This window comes from Lynx rufus, unplaced genomic scaffold (genome assembly GCF_022079265.1).
Source record: "Lynx rufus isolate CCGP_SWC_20201006 ecotype Redwood Valley unplaced genomic scaffold, mLynRuf1.p SCAF_2, whole genome shotgun sequence".
NCBI classification, from domain to species: Eukaryota; Metazoa; Chordata; class Mammalia; order Carnivora; family Felidae; genus Lynx; species Lynx rufus.
Window position 1 is genome coordinate 147146481 of NW_025814834.1, and position 11548 is coordinate 147158028.

Sequence of the window (11548 nt, forward strand, 5' to 3'; positions counted from 1 at the left end):
GAGAGGGAGACACAGAATCTGAAGCAGGCTCCAGGCTCTGAGCTGTCAACACAGAGCCTGACACGGGGCTCAAACTCATGGAGTATGAGATCATGACCTGAACTGAAGTCGGATGCTTAACCGACTGAGCCACCCAGGCGCCCCTCGAGGTACTAATTTTTAAATGCTAATAATGACCATAATGATGTGAAGAGACTTTTATACAGATTATCTCCTTTAATTTTCACAAATCATTATGAATTGGGTATTTATAAAGCCACTAAGAAGATAGTGAAATACTGCATAGAGAATTTGTGAGTAGCTGTATAGGTGTGCATACTCAGTGTGCCAGCAGCTCTCTCGTGTTTTTTTCTCCACATTTCCTAATTTGACAAGAGCTGGAAATGAAGTAGATTAGATGCCCTTCTTACTCCTCATTTTGACTTCCAAATCATTCATTCTCTTTCTTTCTTTTTTTTTCAAATTTTAATGTTTATTTATTTTTGAGAGAGACAGACAGAGTGTGAGTGGGGGAAGGGCAGAGAGAGAGGGAGACACAGAATCTGAAGCAGGTTCCAGGCTCAGAGCTGTCAGCACAGAGCCCGAGGCAGGGCTCAAACCCATGAACCGCAGGATCATGACCTGAGTCGAAATCAGTTGCTTAACCGACTGAGTCACCCAAGTGCCTCCATTCTCTTTCTTAAGCCCCTTAATCCTCCCCACCCAAAGAACACAAAACAACAAACAGTAAGAACAAAGCTCCTCTCCGCTCCTCTCAAGACTTCCTCTATGTTGCTTCATCAAATGATTAATTTTATGGCTTCTTTTCTATTATATACTCTGTTTTTCTCTATTTCACCAGACTGTCTTATTAAGTTTTCTTTCTGGATTCACTCTACTTCTCAATCGCCAAATAGCGTGGCTCTTCTGTTTGAAACCTTCCTTTTCTTTAATCTGGTCCTCCATTTCCATGGCTGGAGTAAATCAATAAAAATAATCCATGAATTTATATTTCCAGGTCTAATTTTACGTATGTGTTTCAAGCGCATAAACTCAATTCCCTATTTGGCACCCCCTTATCTTGTCCTGTAATTATTGTAAGCCTAACATATCCAGACTAAAACTTTGGGTTGCTTTCTGTGGTCCTAAATGTAATCCTTCCAGTCTTCCCCAGCTCGGTGAATTATGAATGACTACTTTAATCCATCCTTGATTCCTATTTTTCTGTCAGGCCTCGAATTCAGCCCAACAGGAACTCCTGTGAACTCTAAATATGACACACATCTAGAGTCAGACAAAATCACTATTTCTGATCCACTGATACATGTCCATATCACCACTCACCTAGGATACCATACTAAGCTCTGAACTTGCCAACTATGTTCAGTCTTACTCTCCTAGATCTAATCCAGTCCTAGGTTTTTTGTTGTTTAAAAAAATTAATCAAAATTTCACATACATAAAGAATAATAACCAAATTATAATATTATGGATAATTTTCAAAAAGTAGACATATCTTTGTACTATTATGTAAGTCAAGGACTAGGATTTTACAAATACACCCAGAAGCTTAGTCATAGCACTTTCCAAATTTCCATCCCTCCCTTTTCCCACAAAGAAACTATAGAAAGCAATTTCTGACCCTGGCTTTCAATGTTCCTGCCTCATATTATTCACACTCTTGTGCAGTGCCTCTGCCTTGAGTGCGAGCTGAACCTGGGAATTGCTTCTAATGAATAGATTATCCTAAACATGAGATGTAACTTCCATGACTAAGTAACAAACGACTGATTTCCATCTTGATAGCACTTTCTCTTGTTACCTCTCTCTTTCTCTCTGCCCCATTCTCTTTTTATTCTCTCTCCCTCCTCCCACCTCTCTCATTTTCTCTTTCTTGGCCTACTCCCATGGATGAAGCAAGTTACCGTGGTAGAGAGGCCCAGTGGTAATGAATTAAAGATGGCCTTCAGACAACAACCTTCAAGGAGTTGAGGCCTTTAGTCTAGCAACTCATAATGAAATGAACCCTGCCCAAAACCACATCAATGATCTTGCGAAGTGGATCCTTTTCCAGTTGCTCCTTGAGATGACTCCCATCCCCAGTCAACACTGTAATTACAGACTGTAGGAGACACTGAAGCAGAGGATGCAGCTAAACCATAGCCAGATTACTGTGACCTACAGAAGCTTTGAGATTATAAATATTGTTATTGCAAGCTGCTAAATTTGGGAGAACTTTGTTATGCAATAACAGATTACTAACACAGAAACTTTTATCTAAATTCTAACAACATAGATTGCTATTGTCTCATTTTTGTCTTTATATAAATTGAATTATATAGATGATTCACCTCATTTTGGCTTCTTTTGCTCAACAGTATATTTTTAAATTCATACAAATTGTTAGATTCAGTAACAATATTTCTGCATATAACCAGAAGTGAAATTATTTGGTCATAAAGTATGTGCTCATTTTATGGTAGACAATATCAGTTTTTCAATGTGATTGTCCAAATTAATACAGTCATAAGTAATGTGTAAAATTCCCAGTATTCTGTGTTCTCATCATAGTTAGTAATGCTAGAGTTATAAAATTTTGTCATTCTGGTAAGTAAATAGTTATAATTTCAGGTTTAATTTTTTTCTTTAAATCTTTTCTTTATTTCATGGCTATTGCCTTTTGCATATCTTCCTATTCAATATTCTTACTTATATTTTTAATGGGTTGTCTGTCCTTTTTTTTCCTTCTTGATTTGGAGACTGCTTTATATACCCTATATCCTATAAATTTTTCTGTTAGTATATTAGTTTGCTTTTTATTTCTCTTAGTGGTGTCTTTGAATGAACATGACTTTTTAATATTAACATAGTTAAATTTATCAATCATTTGTTTGCAAGTTATTGATTTATTTATCCTATTTCCTGAACCAAAGGACATGAAAATAATCTCTTTGACTTATTCTAAACATTTTATTATTTTGTCTTCCACATTTATCCTATTTTCTGAACTGACGGACATCAAAATAATCTCTTTGACTTTCTTCTAAACACTTTATTGCTTTACATTGGGATTTACAATCCATATAGAATCAACTTTTATAATGTCAGAAGGTAAGAATCAAGTTTTTTTTTCACACGTAGGTAACAGACTTAGCAGCATTTATTGAGAAGACTATCGTTTTGCTATAGTTGTCATGAATCAATTTTCCTTATGTGTATGAAACTAAGAATTGTAACAAATCTATAGATAAATATGTGAATAAATGACACTCAAAAAATATCTCTCCAATTCATCATTACACGTCCCACAATTTGTTAGCCTTTTAAAATCTTTCGGTAATATTTTATATTTCAGAGCATATACTCCTTGTACATTTTGTTAGATTTATTCCTGAATCTTTTTAAATAACTTTTTGAAGCATAAGTATACATATTAAATATATAAATAGACATATTAAATGTATGTACATGTAATATAAATTATTAAATATAAATAGTTTAAAAATTAATAAAATTAAACCAAGAAGGCAAAAGACTTATATGCTGAAAGCTATAAAATTTGGCTGAAAGAAATTAAAGAAGACACAAATACATGAAAAGACATCCCATGTTTCCAGATTACAGGACTTACTATTGTTAAAATGTTCATTCTATGCTACACAATCTACAGATTCAATGCAATTCCTATTAAAATCCCAGTAACATTTTTTTGCAGAAACACAAAACACATCCTAAAATTCATATAGACTTTCAAGGGACTCTGGATAGTCCCATCAATCTTGAAAAAGAAGAATAAAGTTGGAAGCCTCACACTTCCTGATTTCAAAACATATTACAAAGCTACAAGTAATAAAAACAGTCAGGTACTGGCATAAAGACAGCCAAATAGACAGTTCAGAAATAAACCCTCACATATGTGCTCAAATGATCTTTAACAAGCTTATTGAGACCACACAATGGGGAGAGAGCAGTATCTTCAATAAATGGTGTTAGAAAAACTGAACATCCACATACAAAAGAATGAATTCAGATTCTTAAAACATATAAAAATTAATTCAAAGTATATTAGAGTACTAAATATAAAATATAATACTTTTACAAGAAAACATAGGGGAAACCTTCATGACGTTGGATTTGGCAATGATTTCTTGGAAATGACACCAAAGCACAGAAACAAAAGCAAAAACAGACAAGCAGAACTACATCAAACTTTAAAACTCTTGTGCATTAATTGGTGCAGCCGCTCTGGAAAGCAGTGTGGAGGTTCCTCAGAAAATTAAAAATAGACCTACCCTATGACCCAGCAATAGCACTGCTAGGAATTTACCCAAGGGATACAGGAGTACTGATGCATAGGGGCACTTGTACCCCAATGTTCATAGCAGCACTCTCAACAATAGCCAAATTATGGAAAGAGCCTAAATGTCCATCAACTGATGAATGGATAAAGAAATTGTGGTTTATATACACAATGGAATACTACGTGGCAATGAGAAAAAATGAAATATGGCCTTTTGTAGCAACGTGGATGGAACTGGAGAGTGTGATGCTAAGTGAAATAAGCCATACAGAGAAAGACAGATACCATATGGTTTCACTCTTATGTGGATCCTGAGAAACTTAACAGGAACCCATGGGGGAGGGGAAGGAAAAAAAAAAAAAAAAAGAGGTTAGAGTGGGAGAGAGCCAAAGCATAAGAGACTGTTAAAAACTGAGAACAAACTGAGGGTTGATGGGGGGTGGGAGGGAGGGGAGGGTGGGTGATGGGTACTGAGGAGGGCACCTTTTGGGATGAGCACTGGGTGTTGTATGGAAACCAATTTGTCAATAAATTTCATATATAAAAAAAAAAAAAGAAAATAAAAAAAAAACAAAAAAAACAAAACTCTTGTGCATTAAAGGAAACAACCATCAGAGTGAAAAAGCAACCTATAGAATGGGAGAAAATATCTGAAAATCATATATCTGATAGGGAACAAATATCCAGAATATGTAAAGACCTTCTACAATTCACAGCAACAAAAAACAACTCAGTCTAAAAAAATGATCAAAGGAATTGAATAGACATTTCATCAAAGAATATACAAATAACCAAAAAGCATATGAGAAGGTGTTCAATATCACTAATCATTAGAGAAATGCAAATTAAAAATATGAGATATTATCTCACATATATTAGGATGACCACTATCAAAAAAATAGAAAATAGCAAATATTGGTGAGAATATGGAGAAATTGGAATTCCTGTGTAATGTGAGTGGAAATAAAAAATGATGCAGTTGCTATGGAAAACTGTAAGATGGCCCCTCAGAAAAATAAAAAATAGAGTTACCTTATGGTCCAGAAATTTTACTACTGAGTATCTATATCTAAAAGCACTGAAAGCAAGACCTTGAAGAGATATTTGCATACCCACATTTATTACAACATTATTCACAATAATCAAGAGGTAGAAACAACCCATATGTCCTTATAGACAGATGAGTGGATAAAGAAAATGTTGTGTACATATACAATGGAATGTTACTCAGTCTTAAAAATGAAATCTGTCACATGCCACAGCAAGGACTAACTATGAAAGCATTAAGAGAAATAATAAGTTACAAAAGACAAATACTTTATTATTTCATTTATATGAGGTATCTAAGATAGTCAAACTCATAAGCACAGAAAGTAGAATGGTGATTGTTAAGGGGTGGAGTGAGAGAAGAATGGGAAGTACATATGGTCTCTCTCTCTCTCTCCACCCCTACCCCCCTACACACACACACTGCAAGTTGTTTTTCTAACTTGCTGGTCTTGCCTCCTATTGTATATGAGACTCAGGGACCCCAACTGAATAAATGAATTCCTGCTATTGAGTACCCTAAAATGTTCTGCATGGAATTCTCCATGTGAAAAGCAGCTAATATAAAAACATTTCAGACCTGTAATTCTGGATAACAATTGAAACCATTAAGCATATATACATAAATTTTTAATGTAATAATTCTATCGTGCAAATTAATTTGAGGTGTATCTTTTAGAGTAAGTATTCTAGAGACCACAACTCCAAGTGCACTGGAAAGCAAGGAAATACAGCTTCTTCATACCCAGTGTTTAAAAGAAAAAGTCCCTAGAAAAATTCTCAAGTCTGACATTAAAAAAAAAAAAAAATGCACAAAAACGGTACACAACTCATTTTACTACACAGGAAGGAGCTTTTTCTTAACATCTCGCCTGTTTCTGAGAAACTAAGAGCCTGTTCCTGCTTTCATTTTCAACCGACATGTGTTCAGTAAAAATAGGTTCAAGTTGTCCTTAACTGAGACAAGAAATTCCTTACTAATAAGAAAAATAGAGAAGAACCAGACTTTTAATTTATAAAAGAACTAATCAGACTTTCATATTTAGCGAGGATATGGGAGAGACATACATCACCAGAGTCTTCTAGTCCACTTTTGCAGGTACAGAGCCATGGATGAACTTAATTTGACCTTCCCCTTTTAATACACTCACTTATCATTCAAGGAAATCTCAACTGTCAGTCTTGTGGCCCAGTGAACTGCCATTTAAAAAACATCTTTAGGGGCGCCTGGGTGGCTCAGTCGGTTAAGCGTCCGACTTCAGCCCGGGTCACGATCTTGCGGTCCGTGAGTTTGAGCCCCGCGTCGGGCTCTGGGTTGATGGCTCGGAGCCTGGAGCCTGCTTCCGATTCTGTGTCTCCCTCTCTCTCTGCCCCTCCCCCGTTCATGCTCTGTCTCTCTCTGTCTCAAAAATAAATAAACATTAAAAAAAAAAATTTTAAAAACATCTTTAAATTCCAGTTAGTTAACATATGGTATAATATTAGTTTCACGTGTACAAATAAAAAATTGAAATAAAGAATTCCAGATATATAAAAACTGAGAATTTTTTTTACATGTTTATTTATTTTGGAGTGGGGAGGGTCAGAGACAGAGAGGGAGACAGAGGATCTGAAGCAGGCTCTATGCTGATAGTAGAAAGCCCGATACAAGGCTCAAACCCACAAAATATGAGATCATGACCTAACCTGAAGTTGGATGCTTAACTGACTGAGCCACCCAGGTACCCCAAAACAGAATTTTTTGCTAGCAGACCCATCTCATGAGAAATAGTAAAAGAAATTCTTCAGACTGAAAGTGAACCCAGATAATAAATGCATGCATGTAAAAAGAGAAAGAAAACTAGTAAATTATGTAATTATAAGACAGTATAAATACATATTTGTTTCCTTATCTTAACTGATTTTTAAAATAAGTAAATAAATAAAGAAAATAAAAAATATCTTTAACCTGTATTAACTGGTCTGTAAAATGCAGATAATAATATCTACCTTATAAGCATGTACTGAGGGTAAATTCAATTTGGTTAGTAACACCTGTAAGGAATTAGCACAATGTCTACCATACAGCAGGCACCAGATGCATTTTACTTAGTATAATATGAACTCAAGCTTCAATGCCTCAACAAAGCTTATATACTGTGAGATAACAATGTGATAAAAATAATTATATAAATATATGTTCTTTTTCAATAGTAATAATAGTAATAAGGTTTTTTTTTTCATGTATACTTATTCTGAGAGAGAGAGAGAGCATGCAAGAAGGGGAGGGACAGAGAGAGAGGGGGAGACACAGAATCTGACGCAGGCTCCAGGCTCTGAGCTGTCAGCATGGAACCCAACACTGGGCTGGAACTCACAAGCTGTGAGATCATGACTTGAGTCAAAGTCGGATGCTCAATCAACTGAGCCACCCAGGTTCCCCAGTACTAATACAAAATTGTCTATTAAAACAGCACAGTATTTTCTACCTCTCAGCGTAGGTCAGATTTTAAACAGCATGATTCCACCTGTTCAGGGGGATGTGAAAGTACAGGTGCTTTTATATGCACTTGGAGAGTAGGAGAGTGCAAACATTTCCAGAAGCAAATTTTATAGTATGTCTCAAAAGTCTCCAAAAAGAGCATAACCTTTAACCAACATGTTCACCTTCCCAATTTGATCCACTTAATCACGAATACTTACTAAAGGCCTGTCATGTGTCATGCACCGTTTTTGAGGGATTCAAAAGTCAAAAAGAAACAGAAATCTCTGCCTTCGTGGAAGTAACATTTTAGTAGGCAATAAAAACATAAACTATCCAGAATATCAGATGACAGTTTCTATGCAGGAAAGTGAAGCAGGAATAGGGGAGAACAAGTGCTGGCAATTTGAAGAAGAGAAATTTTATATAAGGGATCAGAAACAGCACCGATGAAGTGACATTTCAGTGAGGATCTAAAGCTGTAAGGGAGAAGGTCATTGGATATCTAGGGAAACAGCATACGTTGCAGGGGAAACAGCAAGTGCAAAGGCCCTAGGGAAGGAGCATGACCAGCGTGTTTCAGAGAGGCTTTTTACATTACTACATTACTTTTTACATTACACGGCTTTTACATTACTAAAGCAAGATGCTAACCACCTAAGATGAGTTCAGGCCTTCTCTGAACTGTCCACTACAGCCAGAGCTGGAATTGGAAGTGAGATTGAGAGGATTCAAGTTAGCACACCAGAAACATCTAAAATGGTCCACCCCTTGCATCATTCTGATCACTGTGCCCTATATTAAATGCAATCCATCATCGTATCTTCAAATTGGTGAGTAGCTACAATTCTATCAAGGACTTAATACACATGATTTGGTATATGCCACAGACTTTAACTCCTACAACTTGTCACAGGTCATAGTTGATGTTCATCATCTCCCTCCTCCACCATCCATTCTAGATTTTCCTTGTCATAAACAAAAGCAGGCATCCCACTTAAAAAAATTTTTTTTTTGTTTATTTATTTTTGAGACAGAGAGAGACAGAGCATGAACAGGGGAGGGTCAGAGAGAGGGAGACACAGAATCTGAAACAGGCTCCAGGCTCTGAGCTGTCAGCACAGAGCCCGACGTGGGCTCGAACTCACAGACCGCGAGATCACGACCTGAGCCGAAGTCGGCCGCTTAACCGACTGAGCCACCCAGGCACCCCAAGCATCCCATTTTAGCTTTTCAACTGTGTTCCTAAAATACTCCTTCTACAAAACCAGACTAACCCAAAGAGAAAATATAACTGGAAAGATACTTAAAGGTTTGATAACTTCAGGTACTAGAAGGTCAGCATATCATCTGATGAAAAAGTTAATGAGCTCCTATGGGGACAGCACATTCTACTTATTAATGTTTATAAAAAGTGCACGCAGCCCTAAGCGTGCCTGGCTGGCTCAGTTAGCCACGCATGTGACTTTTGGTCTCAGGGTTGTGAGTTTGAGCCCCATATTGGGTGAAAAATTACTTAAAAATAAAATCTTTTTTTAAAAAACAGTGCATGCAGCCCTTTGTCTTTGTTTTTTGTATGGTTGCGTTGGCATATGACAAACTCATAGTAATGTCCACAAATACTGTCCCATGGCAAGTTACAATCACCCAGACCATATTTCACATTGTTGAATAAAGTCACCGATAAGAAGGGGTGCTTGGGTGGCTCAGTCGGTTAAGGGTCCAACTCCAGATAAGGTCATGATCTCATGGTTTGTGAGTTTGAACCCTGCATTGGGCTCTGTGCTGACAGCTCAGAGCCTGGAGCCTGCTTCAGATTCTGTGTCCCTCTCTCTGCTCCTCCCTGCTTGCACTCTGTCTCTCGCTCTCTGTCAAAAAAAAAAAAAAAATTAAAAAAAATTTAAAGGTACAGATAAGTTATTGCAATTGGAAAAAACCCACAACTTTCTCATGGTTTTCTGTAATAACTTAAATACACAATATTGCCAATTGATCAGTATTTGTTGAAATCGTGGAAAATGTACAGTAATGGAGTAACATTTGGACTCTACTTAACACTTTATGTTTTCCTTATATTTTGACTAATTCATCATAATCTGGGACACAGATATATTTGTTGTTGTTGTTGTTTTTAATTTTAGCATTTTTCCAAGTAGCCACGCAAAAGTAGATTAAGTCTAGCAAATAGTTTGATGATTCCCATGACATTTTCATTATTGGAAGAACATCATTTTTCATCATGATGTTCAGTAGAGCAAACCTCATTTTAAAATATAATAATCGCATGGGCACCTGGGTGGTTCAGTCAGGTAAGCGTCCGACTTCAGCTCAGGTCATGATCTTGTGGTCCATGAATTTTAGCCCTGCATCTGGCTCTGGGCTGACAGCTCAGCGCCTGAAGCCTGTTTTGGATCCTGTGTCTCACTTTCTCTCTGTGCCCCTCCCCCAGTGGTGCTCTCTCTCTGCCTCTCAAAAATGAATAAACGTTAAAAAAATTTCTTTAAGCATGTTATAATTGCAGTGCTCCTGGTTGACTCAGTCGATTGAGTGTCTGACTCTTGATTTCAGCTCAGGTCATGATCACAGGGTCATGGGATCAAGCCCCATGTCAGGCTTCATGCTGAGCATGGAGGCTGCTTAGGATTCTCTCTCTCCCTCTGCCCCTGTCCCCTGCTCACGCTGTATCTCCCACTCTCTCTCTAAAATAAAAAAAAATTGAGTGCCCAGGTGGCTCATTTGGTTAAGCATCCAACTCTTGATTTTGGCTCAGGTCATGATCTCATGGTTTGTGAGTTCAAGCCTTGCATCGGATCTGAGCTCCCAGTGTGGTGCCTGTTTGGAATTCTTTCTCTCTTCTCGCTTTGCCCCTCCCCTGCTCTCTCTCTCTCTCTCTTTCTCAAAGTAAATAAATAAATAAGTAAACATTTTTTTAAATAAATAAATTTAATTTAATTTAAAAATTTTAATGTAATAATTGCAGCAATCCCTTCAAAATAATGGTCAAGTTTCTTCAAGACATTAGTAAATACTTTTATATTTTATTTACATTGAATTCAAGTAAATTCAAGGTTTATTATGCTCTGTGGAGTCTTCAACAAATTTTGAAGATTCTTTTTTTTTCACTCACTTTGAAAACTACATGTCATATGTAACATCTGTACTGTTGTAAACATTTCACTAACTGAACAATATATACAAACTTTTAGTTCTGGAATAGACTAGCTAGGATCTCATAATAGTTTGAACAACTCTTACAATTTGAATATTGTTTATTAGGTCAGAGGCAAATGCAGGCCTGAGTAGTCCCAACAGAATGACTCCAATCCCTCACCGTAAAAGCTTAAAGAATGGCACCAAAGGATACCACAAGTCTTGATTCAAACTTCCATCATTTCATGATAAAGTGGATAGACATATGGAAAAAAGACATTAACTACTCATTTGGACACCTGAACGGCTCAGTCAGTTAAGCATCCGACTCTTGGTTTCATCTCAGGTCATGATCTCACAGTTCATGGGTTTGAGCCCTGTGGGTTCAGGCTCTGCACTGACAGCTTGGAGCCTGCTTGAGGTTCTCTCTCCCTTCTCTCTCTCTCTGCCCCTACCCCGCTTGCACTCTCTCTCTAAATAAATAAACTTAAAAAAATTTTTTTAAGTTTACATATTCAAATTGGCAAAAGTGTGGGGTTTCTTGCATAGTTGGGGTCATTTTATACTTAGTCACATAATATCCATTGAACTTCTACTCTATGCCAAGTCCT